The 19,550-nt window shown below is 46.1% G+C and overlaps 1 long non-coding RNA gene and 1 other non-coding gene across 3 annotated transcripts in view; one reads left to right on the top strand and one right to left on the bottom strand.

Annotated features, from left to right (window-relative positions):
* Positions 1-19,550, top strand: part of LOC103171049 — a 147,738-nt gene that overhangs the window by 7,745 nt on the left and 120,443 nt on the right. For both annotated transcript variants that reach the window (XR_486568.3, XR_005660294.1), the window contains exon 2: positions 19,349-19,490. This is a non-coding gene — a long non-coding RNA (uncharacterized LOC103171049). The remainder of the gene's footprint in view (positions 1-19,348; positions 19,491-19,550) is intronic.
* LOC114814053 lies at positions 16,848-16,985 on the bottom strand. Its single transcript, XR_003761795.1, has one exon. It is a non-coding gene; the product is annotated as a small nucleolar RNA SNORA7 (small nucleolar RNA).

The following is a 19,550-nucleotide window of genomic DNA, read 5'->3' as shown; positions in this document are numbered from 1 at the left end:
TTAAGTCCCGTATCTGGGGCCGAGAATACATCCATCGGAAAAGGAGCTGCAGAGTTCCGGATCGGGCACTGCCACCTTGGCAAGGCTGTGATGTCGCCTCAGAGAGGGGCATGCTAGTCGGTCCCAGGATCGCTCTTTCTCTGAACTAGAGCGTGGCTGTGGTGACTGAGGCCGGAAGGCATCTCCAGGAAGTAGAATTATGACTGGGTTCCTGAACCCTGTATCCTGGTTGGGAGAACTGTGGTGTTTTCCTTCTGGGCATTTTAAATTTAGTGGTTAGATTCTTTGAAAGTTGCTAACTTCCCTTAACTCTGGGCCTTGTCTCCTCCCCCTCTAGGGTATGTGAGCCCCTCAAGGGCAGGCATGTTTCAGATATGAACAGACACCTCAATCAATCCATGGTGTTTATTGAGCACCTACTGTGTCCAGAGCACTGTACTAAGTACTGTACCAAGTACTAGAATTGATAGATACAGTTCCTGCCCCTAAGAAGCTTATGGTGTAGAGGAGCATCTAGTTCAACAATAAATATTTGTTACTGATCTCATCCTCACTGTCAACAATTATTGAGCCTACTGGGGTCAATAAGGGATGGGGGGAAAGGAGTCAGGAGAGAGAGAGAGTGTAGCACAGTGGAAAAAGTTCTAGCCCTGGCTTTGCCACTGGCATATTTACTTTATGGGGACAGTCACTTCTCTAGGCCTCGTTTTCGCTAACTGAACAATGGGTACAATAGCATCTGTCCCTCTCTATTCCTCAGGGCAGCCAGGCATTATTTCACGGGAAGACCAGAAGGGAATGCAGTTTTGTCAGTGTGCCCTCTGTCACCTTCCCAGAGGCACTGAGGGAAGCTCAGAGATAGCCATTGCCCGTATGCTCTGCCTGCTGCTCTCCCAAAGGATCTTCTAACCTCTTTGATTAGATTTTTTCTACTTCCCTGTCGGATGGGCCTGGAACGTGAATACCAACTCTAGTGATTGAACTCGCCCAAGTACTTAATACAGTGTTCTACCCACAGTAAGCACTCAATAAAAACGATTTATTCTAGGGTCGCATTTATCTCCATGTTGCCAGGGAAGAGTTTTGGTTATGTTGAAGGGTTTCCCTAGGGCAGACTGATCTATAATTTCAGTTTTCTTCAGACTTGGCAGAGCGATCTGGCAAAGTGTTTTTTTCAAGAATTTACAAAGCTTCTTGGGTGAGTGAACCTCTAGGCCACAGCTATCCACATTTAGCAACTCTTGAGTAATAATTGTGTTATTTAAGTCCTCACTATGTGGCAGGCACTGTACTAAGCACTGGGGTAGATATAAGTTCAGCGGGTTAGATACAGTCCACGTCACACATGGGGCTCACAGTCCAAGGCGGAGGGAGAACAGGGATTTCTATGACCAGGCTAATCTGTCTAGTTGAAATAATAAGCTGCAATTTGATATTAGAAGATCTTGTGCTGGAGCCCCATGGGAATAATGCAATTGTTCGAGCACTTCTGGCCAACAATTACCTTGGATTTGCTACCTTTTCTTTCAAGTCATAACTGAGAGCTCCAACTGATCTGTAAATCATTCTTTGAGAGGCAAGGAGAGAAGCAGAGTGGCCTAATGGATAAAACACAGGCCTGGGAGCCAAAAATCTGGTTCAAATCCCATCTCCACTACTTGCCTGCTGTGTGACCTTGGGCAAGATATTTAACTTCTCTGGGCCTCAGTTTCCTCAACTGCAAACAAATGGGGATTCATTACCTTCTCCTTACTAAACTGTGAACCCCAGTTAATCCTGCCTGATTAGCTTGTATTTACCCCAGCGCTTAGAACAGTTCTTTACACATAGTAAGCGCTTAACAAATACTATAAAATAGGAGTCAGTCACTGAGACACCTTACAAAAATCGATTCCTAGAGTTATCAGTGTTCTCCTGCTTTGTGAACAGCTCCGAGCCCAAATGACTGCTTGCAATTCAACAGTTATTCAGTTAATGGCAAAGTGGGAACACAGAGGCTCATATTGAATGTATAATTCCCAAGACAGCAATCATCATTATTGCTCCGCTAGAGAGCAGTGGAAATTTACGAAGCACCCACGGTGCTCTACTAGGGGTGGGGAAAATTATTAGGAAGAACAGATCCTCACTCGGGTTTTCTGAGCACGGTGCAAGGAGAACACAGTTCCAACCACTTGAAGGATTAACCAGGACAAACCAGATGCATTCTCTGCCTTCCCAGGCACTCCTAAATGACAAACCACCCCTCATTCCAGGGATGGAATATATGAAACAAGAGAAAAACAAGTTTGTTTTTTTTCCAGGGGGTAATAACAGTTGGGGTGTTCGTTAAACAGGCACTGTGTGCCAGACACTGGGATGGAAACAAGATAATCAGGTCGGACACAATCTCTGTCCCAGTTGGGTTCACAATCAGGAGGGAGAACAGGTATTGATTCCTCATTTTGCAAATGTGGAAACTAGGGCCCTGAGAAGTGAAGTGATTTATCCAAGGTCATACATGCGGCAAGTGGCAGAGTGGAATTAGAGCTCAGATCCTTTGTCTCCTAGGCCCATGTTCTTTCCCTGAGGCCCCGCAGTATTTGCTCACATCTTTGTCTTTTTAGAATGCAGATTCCTAAACTATGTTTCTGGATTTATTCTGAGCAGTTCAAGCACAGTCTCGTGTCTATTGAAGAATGCTGTAAGCCAGAATTCTGGGGCAGGAATACATTAGACTCCTTCTGACAAAATTCAAAAAGTAACCATAGATAATTTATACATTTTCAGGTTCTGATATGTAGTTACCTTATTTACTTTCTTTAGAAGCAGCGGTGTGGTTTTTCAAGCAACATTTATCAAACAGTGAAATGGGAAATCTAGAATACAAAAATGAATCTCATGATACAAATGAAATATCCAAAATTCTAGAATGGGAAACCAAATCTGCAGGGCCCAGGGACAGGCAGTGACCCTCCTGGGTTTGTTTTTGTTTTTAATATGGTATTTGTTAAGCTCTTATCATGTACCAGGCACTATACTAAGCACTGGGGTAGATACAAGCTAATCGGGTTGGACGCAGCCCCTATTTTCCACATAGAGCTCACAGTAATAATACTAATAATAATACTGATGTTTGTTAAGCGCTGTTAAGATGCCAAACACTGTTCTAAGCCCTGGGTTTGATACAAGGTAATGAAGTTGTCCCAAGAGGGGCTCACTGCCTTAATCCCCATTTTAATAATAATAATAATAATAATGTTGGTATTTGTTAAGCGCTTACTATGTGCAGAGCACTGTTCTAAGCGCTGGGGGAAATACAGGGTCATCAGGTTGTCCCACGTGGGGCTCACAGTTAATCCCCATTTTACAGATGAGGTAACTGAGGCACAGAGAAGTTAAGTGACTTGCCCACAGTCACACAGCTGACAAGTGGCAGAGCCGGGTGTCGAACTCACGACCTCTGACTCCGAAGCCCGGGCTCTTTTCCACTGAGCCACGCCGGGATTAGAACCCACAACCCCTGACTCCCAAGCCTGTGATATTTTACCTAAGCCACGCTGCTTCTCGGTCTTAATACCCGTTTTACAGATGAGGCAACTAAAGGCCAGAGAAGTAAAATGATTCGCCCAAGGTCACACAACAGAGAAGTGGCAGAGCCACGACTAGAACCCAGGGCCTTCTTACTTCCAGGCCTGTGGTCTATCTACTAGGCCTCGCTGCTTCCCTTGCCAACGTCCATTTCACTCCATGTCTGATCTTAATCCATCAACCATATCTGAGTGGTTATTGTGTGCAGAGCACGGTACTAAGCACTTGGGAGAGTACAATATAACAAAGTTGGTAGGCATGTTCCCTTCCCACGACAAGCTTACAGTTTAAAAGGATGAGCATGACCTGAAGCATCAACAGAGAATATATCCTGGTATAGCGTGTACTGTCCTGGTTCTGCCATTTACCTGCTGTGTGACCTTGGGCAAGTCACTTTACCTCTCTGTGCTTCTGTTTCCTCAACTATAAAATTGAGATGAAACCTGCCTTGCCCCAGTTGTTAGATTATGATCCCCATGTGAGTCAGGAACTGGGTCTGATCGGATTATTTTGTATCTTTGATAACAAAGGTCTACAAGCAGAGATGGATTTGTCATTTTGTTGCCCATAGGCTAAGCTTTTAGGGTTTTTTTTGTTTTTGCTTTTCTTTTAAAAAAAAGCTTTTTCTCACACAGACCACCTTGCCACTCCTGGGGCAAGTTTACTTCAAAGCCACGGTGGTCACACGAAGGCTCTCGCTGCTCTGGTTATCGGTGTCTGTCATGTGGAGCACAAAACTGAAATCGAAAGAAACAGTCTTGGCACCTTGGGTTAGTAATTGAAAAGTTTTCATTTTTTAGCTTTGCCTCCCTGAATTGTGGCTGGTTATCGGGTTCTATATCAGACAGTCTGCTTTTCAGCTATTCTGCCCCCTGTCCTGAACGAAAATGGGCCGGATGCTTTCTTTCGACTGTTTGATTTTAGCGTTCAGTTTCCTATCATCTCAACTCCTTCCTCCCAGTTCCATGGCTCAGATGCAGCCCCAGAGTTCATACAGATCTTGGAGGGAAACACAGACACACTGAATAACGTTCTACGGTGGAAGCAATGGGGTCTAGTGGAAAGAGCATGGGCCTGTGAGTCAGAGGATCTGGGTTCTAATTCCGGCTCTGCCAATTGCTAGCTGTGTGACCTTGGGCAAGTCACTTAGCTTCTCTGTGTCTCAGTTACCTTGTCTGTAAAATGGGGAGTAAATCCTCTTCCCTCCAACTTAGACTGAAAGCCCCATGTTGGACAGGGCCTGTGTCCAACCTGATTATCTTGTATCTACTATAACACTTAATAGGGAGCTTGGCACATAGTAAGTGCTTAACAGATACTATTTAAAAAAGAATAAGGTCATGCAAAATCCGTCTATTCCTGCAAAATAGTGTGTGTGTGTGATGTCATCAATCTTATTCACTGAGTGCTTACTATGTGCAGACCACTGTGCCAAGCTTTTGGGAGAGTACAATATAACAGAGTTGATAGACATTTTCCCTGCCCATAACAAGCTTTCAATCTAGAAGGAGAGGCAGATATTATCCTCAAGGGTGTTTGCTGAGAGATCACTGTGGTGAGCACTGTGGTGAGTGCTTGGGAGAATGCTATACAGCAGAGTTGGTAGACACATTCCCTGCCCACAATGAATTTACAGTCTAAAGGGGCAGAGAGGCATTTTTGTAACATACACATTATTTATAACGTGTAGGTATGTGGCCAAGTGTCATGGGGTGAATATCAAATGCCCAAAGGTCGCAGGTCTAAGTGCATAAAAGACACGGAAGGGAGAGGGAGCTGGGGAAAAGAGGGCTTACTCAGTGAAGGCCTCTTGGAGGAGATGTGACTTTAATTAATAAATTACACATCAGATGTATACGTAAATGCTGTGGGGCCGAGGGAGGGTCGAATTAAAGGGAGCCAATCCAAGTGCAAGGGTGATAATAATAATAAAAATAATAATAACGTTGGTATTTGTTAAGCGCTTACTATGTGCCGAGCACTGTTCTAAGCGCTGGGGGAGATACAGGGTAATCAGGTTGTCCCACGTGAGGCTCACAGTTAATCCCCATTTTACAGATGAGGTAACTGAGGCACAGAGAAGTTAAGTGACTTGCCCACAGTCACACAGCTGACAAATGGCAGAGCCGGGAGTCGAACCCATGACCTCTGACGCCGAAGCCCAGGCTCTTTCCACTGAGCCACCCTGCTTCCCCAGCAGAAGGGATGCTGGTGATGCAGGAGGGAGTAGGAGAAGGGAAAAGGGAGTAGGAGAAGAGGAGATGAGGAGACGAGGGCTTAGTCACTGAGTTACTCTGTGTGCCCGGTGTGATATCTGTGCCCTCCTTAAGAAGGTTATTTATCGAGCGCTTAACATGTGCAGAGCAGTGTATTAGCCCTTGGCAGAGTATAGTACAACAGAATTTGAAGACTTGCCCCCGTCCAGTTTTTACGAAGGACATCAGTGACTTATCTGCGCAAAAAATGGCCATCTTTCAGCCACCCTGACTGAGAGTACAGAATCCTGAGCTTCACCTGAATGATGGGGTGGAGATGGAAAAGATGCTCTTCACATTTGCAGGAACCAGAAATGCCCTCTTGAGTCCAGAGGAATGTCTCAGAACAATCAATCTGAGCCTGTTATGTTTAGACTGTGAACGCATTATTGGGCAGGGATTGTCTCTGTTGCCGAATTGTACCTTCCAAGTGCTTAGTACAGTGCCCTGCACATAGTAAGTGCTCAGTAAATACTACTGAATGAATGAATGAATCAATCATATTGAGTGCTTACTGTGTGCAGAGAGCTGTAGTAAGGGTTTGTGAGACTGCAGTGTAACAGAGCTAATAGACAGGTTCCCTGCCCCAAATAAGCTTGCATTCTAGAGGGGGAGACTGACAATATAAATAAATTACAGATATGTACAATAAGTGCTGTGGAACTGAGGGAGGGGTGAATGAAGGGTGCATATCTAAGTGCAAGAGTGATGCAGAGGGGAGTAGAAGAGGAAATGAGAACCTGCACTGTAAGCTCATTATGGCCAGGGAACGCATCTGCTAATTCTGTGTAGTGGGCTGTCCCCAGTGCTTAGTACAGTGCTCTGCACATAGTAAGGGCTCAATAAATACGAGTGACTGAGATGTGCTTCGATAAGACTTTGTAATGGGGGAGAGTGATTGGCAGATATGAAGAGGGAGGGCATTCCAGACCAGAGGCAGGATGGGGGCAGGAGGTTGGAGGCACGATAGACGGGATCGAGGTATAGCGAGTAGGTTGGCATTAGAGGAGTGAAGTGTTCAGGCTGGTTTGTAGTAAGAAATCAAGGAGGGGAAAATTGACTTGATGAAAAGGAGAGTGGCAGCTGAGTAAAGTATGGACTGGAGTGGGGAGAGTCAGGAGGCAGGGAGGTCAGCAAGGAGGCTGATGCAGTAATCGAGGTGGGATAAGATAAGCGTTTGGATTAACACGGTAGCTTTTTAGATGGAGAGGAAGAGGTAGATTTCGGCGATCTTGCGAAGGTTGAACCGACAGGATTTAGTGACAGTGAATATGGGGGTTGAATGAGAGAGATGAGTGGAGGATAATGCCATGGCTGTGAGACAGGGAGGTTGGTGGTGCTGTCTACAGTGACAGGAAGGTCATGAGAAGGACGGGGTTTAGGGTGGGAAGATAAGGAGTTCTGTTTTGGACATTAAGTTAAAGGTTTCGACAGGACATCCAAGAAGAGATGTCCTGAAGGCAGGAAGAGATGCGAGACTACAGAAAAGGAGAGTAGGCCGGAGATGTAGATTTGGAATCCTCCACATGGTGATGGTAGTTGAAGCCTTGGTAGCAAAATGACTTCTCCAGGGGAGTGGGTATAGACAGAGAATAGAAGGGGATCCACAACTGTACCTTGTGAGAAACCTACATTTAGGGGGTGAGAGGCAAAGGAGGAGCAGACAGGGAGATAGGAGGAGAACCGGGAGAGGAGAGTGTCAGAGAAGCCGAGGTTGGTTATCGTTTCCAGGAGGAGGGGGTGGTCGACAACGTCGAAGGCAGCTGAGAAGCCGAGAAGGGATGGGATGGAGTCGAGGCCGTCGGATTTGGCAAGAAGGAGATCACCGGTGACCTTTGAGAGAGCAGTTAATGTGGAGTGAAGGGGAAGAAGCCAGATTGGAGGGGTTCGAGGAGAGAATTGGAGGAGAGGAACTGTGCTAAGTGCTTAGGGAGAGTACACTACAACAGAGCTGATAAACACATTCTCTGTCCAAAACAAGTTTACAGCCTGGAGTGGGGGGAAACAGCCATTAATATAAATATTAGTCTTTATCTATCTCGCACTGCAAGCCAGACCTTCCAGTCAATCAGTGGTCTTTATTAAGCGCTTACCATGGGCAGAGCACCGTACTAAGCGCTTGGGAAAGTACAGTGCAGTAGAGTTGATAGACGGGATCTTTGCCCCAAAGGAGTTTACAGACTACAGGCCCCCTCCCTCCTTTCCTCTCAGGGTTGCATCAATTGAGGGTTCAACTGAGTCTAGAGTAGGAGATGAGATGGGGGGAAGGGAATTAGGGAAGGGAAGCTGTGGAGGCAGAGTGACCCTCTGGGTCTGGACGGAGTGGATGGGGGAGAGCATTCTCTTCCTCGTTCCTTGAGCCAGCAGCTCCATTCTTCTTCGCAGTTCACACTCGGTAGCCTGTAGACCCATGCATGTCCACTTAATATTTAACCTGATTGAACGGAAGCAGCCGTTTCAAACAAAGATGAGAGTCCACGAAAGGTTGTTGAAGTGTTTAGCTTGGAGTGACGTAGAAGCCAAGAAATGCCAGAACGTGGCCTTCTCAAAAGGCCTGGTAAACATGAGGGATGAAAATGGAAGAATGGAGTAAGAGGAAGCCTTGTGGGCAATTTTTATCTTGTGTTGCAAGGTCTGCACTTCTAGTTCCCTCACTGAAAATCCCTACAAGACGCAGCTACTTATCACCAACTCCGGAAGGGAGGGGGGAGGAGAGAAGGGAGGGAGAAAGTTAAAATTCTTAAGTGTTGTAAATACACAGTTTGTTTTACTTTTTCTGTTATAATTGCTCTTCCTCTTTTTTCTCTCCATCTCCCTCTTCCTTTTTTTCCTCTCTCATCCTCCCTCACTCTTCTGTCTCCCTCCCTGACTCCCTCCCTGTCTCCCTCTTTGTCTGTTACCCTCTCTGCCTGTCTTCCTCTCTGTCTCTCTCTGCTCTCTCTTTGTCTCTCCCTCTGTCTCTCCCTCTCTTCCTGTTTCCCCCTCTCTCCCTCCATTCTATCTCCTCCGTCTCCTTCTCCCCCCTCTGTTTACCACCCCCATCTCTCCCCATCTCTCCCCACTCTGTTTCCATCTCCTGGCTCCCCCCATTTTGCCCCTACCTCCCAGCCCCCGTGTCTTCCCTCTCTCTGTGTCTCCTCCCCATCTCTCTCTCTCTCTCTCTCTCCGTCTCTCTCCCTCCCTCTCTCTCCCCACTCAACTCCTTTGATATGTTTAAACTTGTTGCTGTGTTTTTCCATAGTAAACTCTTGTGTCAATGCCAGTACATTATGTTCCTGGTAAGGCTTGTGACGTCAAAGGTATCTGGACTAGGGCCAAGGAATGTTGCTGGGAAGGAATGAATGAATGGATTTTCAATTCACATTGTAGTGTTCTACTTTCCTTGCCCAGGATCATTTTCTGTCTCTGGCTTTCTGGGAATGGGGGTCTCAGTAGGGAGGTTTTTGTGTCCATTAGCCTAGAGGAAAGGTGTGTGAACAGCGTCCTAAACAACTAAGGTGTGAAAAACAGGAAAAAAAAAGGCTGGAACTGGTTGCTTATTTCCGTCTGCATTGCTGGGAACTGAATTTCAGACGCAGCAAAGAGGAAATGGGGCAGCAGCCAGGGCACCAACTTCCAGTGACGTTTCTACCTCTCATTCCCCGCAAGATCTGAGAAGTTCTTTCCAGATTAATTACCAGATGTCAGATCCTTCTCTCCAGCTGGGTCTCCTCTGGCTCAACCGAAAATCCATTTTCAACTTTGACTGGACCGATATGTAGTTCTCCTCAGATAAAACATGTTTAACACACTTCCTTCTCCCTCGGACTGTCTCCGTCTGGGTCCTTCTCTGTCTGTCTGTCTTCTCTGCCTGTCTGTCTTCCTCCCTTAGATTCTGAATCCTATGTGGGACCGGGACTGTGTCTGACTGTCCTGTATCCACCCCAGTGCTTAGCACTTAGCCCTCAAAAAGTACAATTATTATTAGAGACGATGGGGAGGATTGGACTAGAGAGTGGAGAGACTCAAATCTCTCCACCTGGGAGCACCTTCTTTCCCCACCCCTGAATCAGTCAGTCAGTATTTACCAGGCACTTACCATATGCAGAGCACTCTACTAAATGTTTGGGGGAGTATAATAGATTTGAAAGAGACAATCCCTACCTCCAAGAAGTGTACACTCTATCAGGGATGGCAGACAAAAAATAATTTATAGAAAGGAGATTAAGGAAAAATAGATATTGAAGGGAACGTGCCTACCAACTGTTATATCACACTCTCCCAAACGTTTAGTACAGCTCTCAGCATACAGTAAAAGCTTAATAATTACCATTAAGTGCTTAAGTTATAGAGCATGTAAGAGGATGTGTCAGGAGTTGCTGAGGGTGGTCGTGTGGGCATAAGCGTGGTAATGACACATGTGCGGAGGTCATCATTTTGAGGGTATGATCTAGGGAGAAGATTGACCAAGACCGTTTGGTTATGGGTTCGAATCCCAGCTCCTCCACTTGACAGCTGTGTGACTTTGGGCAAGTCACTTAACTTCTCTGTGCCTCAGTTACCTCTTCTGTAAAATGGGAATTAAGACTGTGAGCCCCACGTGGGACAACCTGATAGCCTTGTATCCCCCCCAGGGCTTAGAACACTGCTTGGCACATAGTAAGTGCTTAAGAAATACCATCACCATCATCATCACCTTCTGGAGGAAGTGGAATTTGAGAAGAGAGCAGCAGATGAGGAGAGCTGTCATCTGGAGATTTTTAAAGGCAGAGGGAATTGCAGGCAGGAAGAAGGGTGTAAGCAGGGGAATGGCAATGAGAGAGATGAGACCAAGGCTCCGTGAGCAGGTTGATGTGGGAGGAGAAGAGTATGTGAGCCAGAAGACTGCAGGAGAAGAGAGAAGATCAATTACCAATCAATGGTATTTGAGTGGTTAATTTGTGTAGAGCACTCTATTAAACCCTTGGCAGAGTACAGTATGACAGAGTTGGCAGACATGACCCTGTGCATTTGGAGCTTACACTTTAGAGGGGGAGACAGACCTTAAAACAAATTCTGGATATTTACAGCGCTTAATACAGTGTCTGACACATAGTAAGGATTTAACAAATGCCATAATTATTTGCTATTACGTAAATTTGACGCCGAGATTGTGGGATACAGAAACAGAGATTATGGGAGCATTGTCGATTATGATAGGAAGAGTGAAGCAGAGGAGAGGATTTGGGAGAGGAGATGACATGTTGAGCTCGAGGTGCTGGCAAAATGGCCTAATGAAGGCGTCCTGGAGACAAGAAAAAATGTGAGATTATAGAGGAGGTAGGAGATCTGGGGCCATGAGGTAGATTTGGGGACCATCCATGTCGAGTGATGGTAGTCGAAGCCATGGGAGTAGATGAAGTCTCCGAGGGAGTGAGGGTAAAGGGAGAAAAAACATGCAACAGAGCCTTGAAGGACACTAAGAGTTAGTAGAACAGGGGAAGGACACTGAGAAGGATTGGTCGGAAGCAGCAGCTTGGACTAGTGGATAAAGCCCAGGCCTGGAAGTCAGAAGGACTTGGTTTCTAATCTCTGCCCTGCCACTTGTCTGCTATGTGACTTTGGGCCAGGCACTTCATTTTCTATGCCTGTTAACCTCATCTGTAAAATGAGAATTGAGACTGTAAGGTCCATATGGGACATGGACTGTGTCCAACCTGATTATCTACTATCTACTCCAGCACTTAGTACGGTCCTTGGGACATAGTAAGTGCTTAACAAATACCATAATGGGAAAAAACCAGAAAGCTAGGAAAGAGGAAGACAAGACAAGCAATTTGCTGGCAAAATTCATTTATTCAATCGTATATGAGTGCTTACTATGTACAAAGCACTATACTAAGCGCTTGGGAGACTACAATATAACAATAAACAGACACCGCCCCTGCCAACAACGAGCTTATGAATCAAGGTTAGGTAGCATTTCCAGGAGGAAGGAATGGTCCACAATATCAAAGGCAGCCAAGAAGTCTGAAAGGATTAAGATGGAGTAGGGTTCCTTAGATTTGGCAAGGCTAAGGTAACTGGTGAAATTGGAGAATGTGATCTCAGTAGAGCAAAGGGGACAGAAACCAGATTGCAGCGAGTCAAGTAAGGATATGTGAGAAAAGGAGCACAGGGATGGGATGACCACAACACATCCCTATTCTATTTTTTTTCCTGGTATTTGTTCAGCACTTACTTTGATTCAGGCACCGTACTGAACGCTGGGGTAGATACAAGATAGTCGGGTTGGACACCGTTCATGTCCCACGTAGGGCTCACAGTCTTCATCCCCGTTTTACGAACGAGGTAATTGAGGCACAGAGAAGTGACGTGACCGCTTGCAAAGATTCCCCAAAATTTCAGAGAGTAAAGCTGCTATTCCCTTTTATCAGATGCACCCTTCGCTCCGGCCACTTCCTGGCTTCTCTGTCGTCATTAGAACGCCCAGCAACAGTCAAGCAGTCAATTCACCATCGTCATCGACAACAGTATTGATTAAATACCGACTCGGTACCGAGCGCTCCCCTCAGTGCTGAGGGAATTAAAGAGGGAGAATGGAGACGAGAGACTTGCTCTCCAAGAATGTACGGCCTGGGGGATTATTCAATTATTCTCTTTAATAGTGGTGCGACATCAGGAGAAACCTGAGCCCCTGGAGTTAGAAGGAGGTGGCGAAAACTTTCTGTCCATAGGGAGAGGCCGTGCTGGTTCCAACCGAGCCTAAAGCCGGTCACTTTTAGAAGTTGGGGGTGCCTGCCCTAATCTACCTGGGTTAAAACAATCTCTTAAAATGGTTAATCCTTTCATGGATAATTGAGAATTAATTTTACCTTTCTGAAAGTGAAGCAGACTAACTGATGACTTTGAAAGCCTCACTGGTGTTCATAATCTGCATTCTTTGTCCGCCTTTCTCCTTCACCGTGACCTTCTGGCAGTCATCTCAGACTTAAAGCCCCTATGTACACATGCGGATTGGTTTTACCAATGCACCATTTCTTTCATGGAACTTTAGGGAGGAAGCCTTGCCTAGTGGAAAGGATAGGGGACTGAGATTCAGAAGACATGGGTTCTGGTCTCGGCTTTACCGCTAGTCTGCTGGGAGACGTTGGGCAAGCTATGCAACAAGAATGATAATGACTGTGATATTTGTGAAGTGCGCATGATGTGCCAGATGCTGTTCCAAGTGCTGAGGTGGATATGAGCAAATCAGGTTGGATACAGTCCCTGCCCCACATGGGGATCACAATCTTAATCCCCGTTTTACAAATGAGGTAACTGAGGCACAGAGAAGTGAAGTGACATGCCCAAGGTCACATAGACACGTGGTGGAGTCTGCTAACTTTTGACTCCCGAGCCTGTACTCTATCCACTAGGCAATGATGTCTCAGTTTCCCCATCTGTAAAGTGGGGGATAAAATCCCTACTTCCCCAGCCTTGTAGACTGTGATCCCCATGTGGGACAGGGGCAGTGTCTGATCTCAGTATTCTGTATCCACCCCGGTGCTTAGCACAAAGTGAGGCGCTTAGCAAACCCTTAATAAATATTAAGGAAGTTTTTTCTGACATGGGAAGCAGCGTGGTGTAGTGGGAAGAGCCTGGTCTTGGAACTGAGAGGACATGGACTGTAATCCCGGCTCTGTGATTTACCTATGTGATGTTGGGCAAATTAAGTTCTCTGTGCCTCAGTTTCCTTATCTATAAAATAGAGATTCAGTAGCTATTCTCTCCACTTCTTAATCTGTGAGCATGATGTGGGACAGATTAATTTGTGTCTATCCCAGTGTTGAGAACAGTGCTTGACACATAGTAAGCATTTAACAAATACTGTAATTATAATTAATTATGCTATATATCAGGCGTGACCTCTATTGCTTATGATAGATAAACAGCTCATCGCTCTCACCGTGGAATCCTGAAAACTGATAGCCACACGTTAACTCGAGATTTATTGAACGACTCGCTTCGCTGAGCCGCCCCAAAGGGTGGGGAGTGAGGGAGTGGGGAGAGAGTTGTATAAACGGAAAAGTCAATAAAGATTTTTAAGCCACACACAACAAAAGTTGGAGAAAAAAGTTAAAGCTCCCTTCTCCCAGGCGTGTAAATGGATATCTGCATATTTCCGTACCTCTGGTTCTGTGAACTTAAGGAGATGCCGGTAAGAGACAAGGATATTGAAAGAAAAACACACCCAGCGTGTGGGAAGCAAGGTCAGGAGCACAAGGACATTTCTGTGAGTTGCTCCCAGCGACTGTCTGTGACTGAATGTTCTGTTTGGAGAAGAGATCCGTGGTCAGAGGGGAAGGTGGCTGACCACGAAACCTGATACATTGTCCAAACACGGGTTCCCTCGGCTTCGGGGACAACATCCACGTGACTGTGGCCTAGGTGCAGGGTCAGAATTCTGCCTGAAGGGACAGAAAGAGGAAAAGCTGATCAGGAAGGGGCTGCCCTCTGCAATGAGGGACAGGCCTGGGAATAATTGAATTACGGTACTCAGAGCTTACCGCGAGCTAAGCACTGGGTTGGGTACAGGGCTATGAGATTGGATTCAGTCCAAGTCTCCCTTGGGGATCACAGTCTGAGGGAAAACTGGTATCTTTAGCCACATTTTACAGATGAGGAAACTGAGACCCAGAAAGGTTAAGAAACTTGCCCTAAATCACACAGCAGGACTAGAACACAGGTCCCCCAGCCCCGACTTCTTTCCACTCGGCTCCAAGGGAACCTGCAGAAGAGAATGGATGGCACTTTCTGTTTTCTGTTCACTTTCCTGCACAGGTGAGCGATAGTTGGCCAGCAGAAAGAGGAAAGAGGGCCCTTGGCTGGAGTTTCACCAATCTCAGTTTGGTCGCTGATGAGTCAGTTGGGTTAAAGTTTATCCCCCTGGGGGTCCGGCGGATGGTTTTGCATTCCGGAGGTCCGGAACTTAAGATCTCGGCCCATTGCCTGGACCCACCCTGACTCTGGACGCACAGAAACCAAGCACCTAAACAAAGCACAGCCCCTTGGTTTGGCCTTGGATTCTACTCCTTGGTTTGGTCCTGACCGCCCTCTAGACTGTGAGCTCACTGGAGGCAGGGAATGTGTCTGTTTACTGTTGTATTGTACTTTCCCAACCACTTAGCGCAGGGCTCTGCACCCGGTAAGCGCTCAATAAATATGATCGAATGATGTGGGTCAGGAATTGTGTCCATCCCGATTTCCTTATATCCATCCCAGCGCATAGTATAGTGCCTGGCGCACAGTAAGTGCTTAACAAATACCACTATTATTATTATTATTATTATTAATAAGTAGAGCCCTGTGGTGGCATGAAGATGGGAGAGGAATTTTCTGGGGCCCCACTTGGTCTCTCCTTCCACTTCGCTCTTACCAAGTCAATTCCTCCCTAGCATGAACCCTAGATCAAAATTGAAAACTCTTAGCTCAGGAGTGCCTATGTAGTGGTGGAACTCCTATGACTGCCTTCAGATCAAGTCGATGATCACAGCGAGCTCACTGTGGGCAGGGAATGTGTCTACCAACTTTTATCTAGCGCTTAGTAAAGGCTTTCCGCCAACAGTCATTGGTTGATATCGAGTGCTGCGGCTTGTGTGCAAAAGCATAGCTCATTCTAAACTTGTGGGATCAGGTGAAGTGGGGGTGAGGAGAAGCCCCGCCCTTGAATCAGTCGTGACATGTGAAAATAAATAGTCCTTGTTATAATGGGAAAACTTTATTTTAAGATTTTTGATAAGAATATATCAGGTAGCCCTGTTGCCAATGTCAGAGGCGAAGTTAACTCTTGATTATTCATACAATCATATTTATTGAGTGCTTACTGTGTACAGAACAATATATTAGAGAAGCAACATGGCATAGTGGAAAGAGTACAGGCGTGGGAGTCAGAGGATGTGTGTTCGAATCCTGGCTCCACAACTTGTCTGTTGTGTGACCTTGGGTAAGCCACTTAACTTCTCTGTGCCTCAGTCACCTCATCTATAAAATGGGGATTAAGACTGTGAGCCCCATGTGGGACAACCTGATTACCTTGTATCTACTCCAGTGCTTAGAACAGTGCTTGGCAAATAGTAAGCGCTTAACAAATACCATCATTATTATATTATTATACTACTTTCCCTCTCAGGGTAGCACCTGGAGAGTTTCCAGTCCTCTATCAGTCTCGACTACAGGAGAGAGAGTCAACCAGAGGACTACCCATTCCATTCCTAGCGTGGCCAGTGGCTAGCAAGTGGCAGGCCATCAGCTACGGGTCAAAACTCCCCTGTGCTGGGCAGCAGCGGCACGGGAGAGAGTCGAGGGCAGAGACTCATTTACTGCACGCACGAAAGCAATGGTAAAGCACTTCCGTATTTTGACCAAGAAAACTCTATGGATCCGCTTCCAGGACAATTGCAGATGGAAGTGGGGCTTTCTGGGAGAGATGCATCCATGGCCTCACTATGGGTCGGACATGACTCTACAGCATAAGACAACAACAACAACATTATACTAAGCATTTAGGAGAGTACAGAATAAAACTAAACAGATACATTCTCTGCCCACAAAGAGCTTACAGTCTAAGCAGTGCTCTAGACTCTCACCAATGAAGAGCTCATCTTCCACAGACTTCCTCCCTGGTCACAGCACGGTCCTCTGAAATGAGGGTTCACTCTAGCCACCACCAAATGGGGCTCATCTCTCCACTGGGGCTCAAGCCGCCTCACCTGTTAAATATTATTTACCATTTATATTCGCTCCCTTGTTGGATGACAATGGAAAAAATCCACTCTATTTTAAATGCATATATGTATGTCTTGTTTCATGCCATTGAATCGTCTCCGACCCATAGTGACACATTGGACCCATTTTTCCCAGAACGCCCGTCTCCGTCTGCAATCTTTTTGGTAGTGGATCCATAGAATTTTCTTGGTAAAAAATATGGAAGTGGTTTATCATTGCCTCCTTCCGTACAGTCAACTTGAGTCTTCGCCCTTGACTCTCTCACGTGCTGCTGCTGCCCAGCGCAGGGGAGTTTTGACTTGTAGCAGATGGCCTGCCACTCGCTAGCCACTTTCCAAGCTAGGAATGGAATGGATAAGCCTCTGTTTGACTCTCCCTCCTGCAGTCGAGACTCGTAGAGTACTGGAGACTCTCCAGGTGCGACCCTGAGAGGGGCCATATATGCACACTGACAGCGAATTCAAGACTTGTAGGCAGCCTAAAAGACTTTACCCCTATCCCATCTATCAGCTCAAGGAAGAAACCGTTAGGGAGTGTCAGCTTGGGCTTCACGCATGCCTTGTGATCTATTATGCTAAATTATGTCGTGTCACTAGATACGACTTATAAACTTAGCCCTGACCTTTCCAGAGCAGAGTGAGGGAGCAATATTTAGATTCCATTCCCCTCCCACTCCTCCCCCTCCTAAACAAAAGAAGCGTGGGGAACTCTACAGCTTTGTCAGTGTTCATAAAGGACAAAATACAATATTGGGATGATAACATTGCACTTGGCTTCCCTCCTGTTTCCTCCCTCACTCGCTTGAACACCTCTGAGTTCTTTAATAGCCGATGAGCCGAGCTGCATTTAAACCCCTTGAGGAGTCCTCTTCCAGAAGACCAGACCGGGGTTGATCCGGAGGGGAGCCGATGGTTCTGATTCATCCTTCTCCGAAGCGTGAGTCAGTATTCAGTTTGCGAAGGAGATGGCTGCAAATTGTAACATCCCACTTGATCAGTATGAATTAAAGGAATCCATTTTGTCCCGCTCTTCATTTTTTTATGATATCTGTTATGCAGATACTGTGTGTCAAACATCGAAGTAGGTACGAGTCATTTAGCTTGGACATAGTCCCCGTTCCACATGGATCTCACAGTTCGAATGAGAACAGGAGAACTGAAGCACAGGGATGTTCAGTGACTTGTCCAAGGTCACGCGACAAGCAACTGGTAGTCAGGATTCGAAAGCAGTTCTTCCAACTTGCAGGCCTGTGCTCTTTCCCTTTTGTCATGCTGCTTCTCATTCTGACCATCCACTCTCATGCCTGACCTTGATTCACATTTCAAGCCAACTCTCATTTCTACCAATAAAGTCGTTCCTGCATTATGATAAAATGAGGGGAAAACCAAAAGAATGCTTTCATTTTAACAGGAAAAATGCATTTTTGATAAATCACACCCTCAGCCCTTGAATACTTGTGTATATATCCATAATCTATTTTGTCTGTCTTCCCCCTCTAATCTGTAAGGTACCTGTGGGTGGCGAATGTTGCACTTTCCCAAGCGCTTAGTACAGTGTTTGCCACAAAGTAAGTGCTCAGTAAATATTACTGATTGATTGGCCAGGAGATGATTCCATTCTAGCACCTTGATCAGCACAATAACCAATCAATATGTCAAGGATTGTACCTATCAAACAGGGGGGCCAGGAGTTACTAATATAATAATAATAATAATTGTGGTGTTTAAGTGCTTTACTATGTGCCAGACACTGTACTAAGTGCTGGGGTAGATATAAACTAATTGATTGGACACAGTCCCTGTCCCACGTAGGGTTCACAGTCAATCCCCATTTTGCAAATGAAGCAACTGAGGCACAGAGAAGTGAAGTGTTGAAGTGACTTGTCCGAGGTCACACAGCAGACAAGTAGCAGAGCTGGGATTAGAACCCAGGCCCTTCTGACATGGACTTTAATACCATGTTCTTATTTCTTAATTCCATCGCTCCAGGGTTTCATGACACCTCAGGTCTGCATGCACCCCACCGCCTTCCCAAGGCCCCTGGTTGGTGTCTCGGGTCACTGCTGCTTTTTCTTGATGACATTTGCTTTTGCTTGGGGGGACGGTGGTCCTGGGGGACAACAGGATGATCCTGGAAGCAGTAAGAATCCCCCAAACCCGGGTATGCTGCACACTGCTGTATGGGGGTGGGGCGGTGGGGGGCACAGCCCCTTTACCTCTCCCACGGGTCTGCCCCTTCCTCCTTCCAGGAAATGGCACAGCCAAGAAAGTCACCCGCAATAACTGTTGTGCAACCCGTACGAATAACTCCAGTTACATGCCGGGCCCTACCAAGAATACAGCAGCGATTGCTTAGTCAGTCAGTCGACGGTACTTATTGAGTCCTTACTGGGTGCAGAGCACGGTACTGAGCTCTTGGGAGAGTACAATAGAACAGTATAACAGATACATTCCTTACCCACAAAGAGACAGACACTAATATAAATAAAATGAAATTACAGATAAGTAAGTGCTGCGGGAGTGGGAGGGGAGTTGAATAAAGGGAGCAAGTCAAGGTAATGGGAGACAGTTGGACAGTTGTTTGCATGCTATCTTTTTTATTAACATCCATCTCCCTATATAGACCGTAAACTCTCCCAAATGCTTAGCACAGTGCTCGGCACATATTGAGTGCTCAGTTGATACCCTTAATTGACTGGAGACATCCAGTCCTTATACTGCTGTCAGCGGGAACGGCAAAGACTGAATCAGCCACTTGTAGACAGATAGATCTCAACCCACCTTTCTCTACTCCTACAGCATTTGATGGTTCGGTGTTTGGGCCAACAACTGGATAAAAATGAAAGCTTGGATAGAGAACTCTCGGGAAAAGGGAACTGGAAATAAGAATCTCCAACAGATGGCCGGTGGCTCGTGATTGAGAGACACCAAGTGACATGAGGTAAGAGGGACATCTTGGGATTCCGTGGAGCTGAATGTTCCCACTCTTCAGACGGGGAGC

The sequence above is a fragment of the Ornithorhynchus anatinus genome, chromosome 8, assembly GCF_004115215.2.
Source record: "Ornithorhynchus anatinus isolate Pmale09 chromosome 8, mOrnAna1.pri.v4, whole genome shotgun sequence".
In the NCBI taxonomy this organism is placed as follows: domain Eukaryota; kingdom Metazoa; phylum Chordata; class Mammalia; order Monotremata; family Ornithorhynchidae; genus Ornithorhynchus; species Ornithorhynchus anatinus.
The sequence above is the reverse complement of the archived record's forward strand: the minus strand, read 5'-3'. Positions and strand labels throughout refer to the sequence as shown.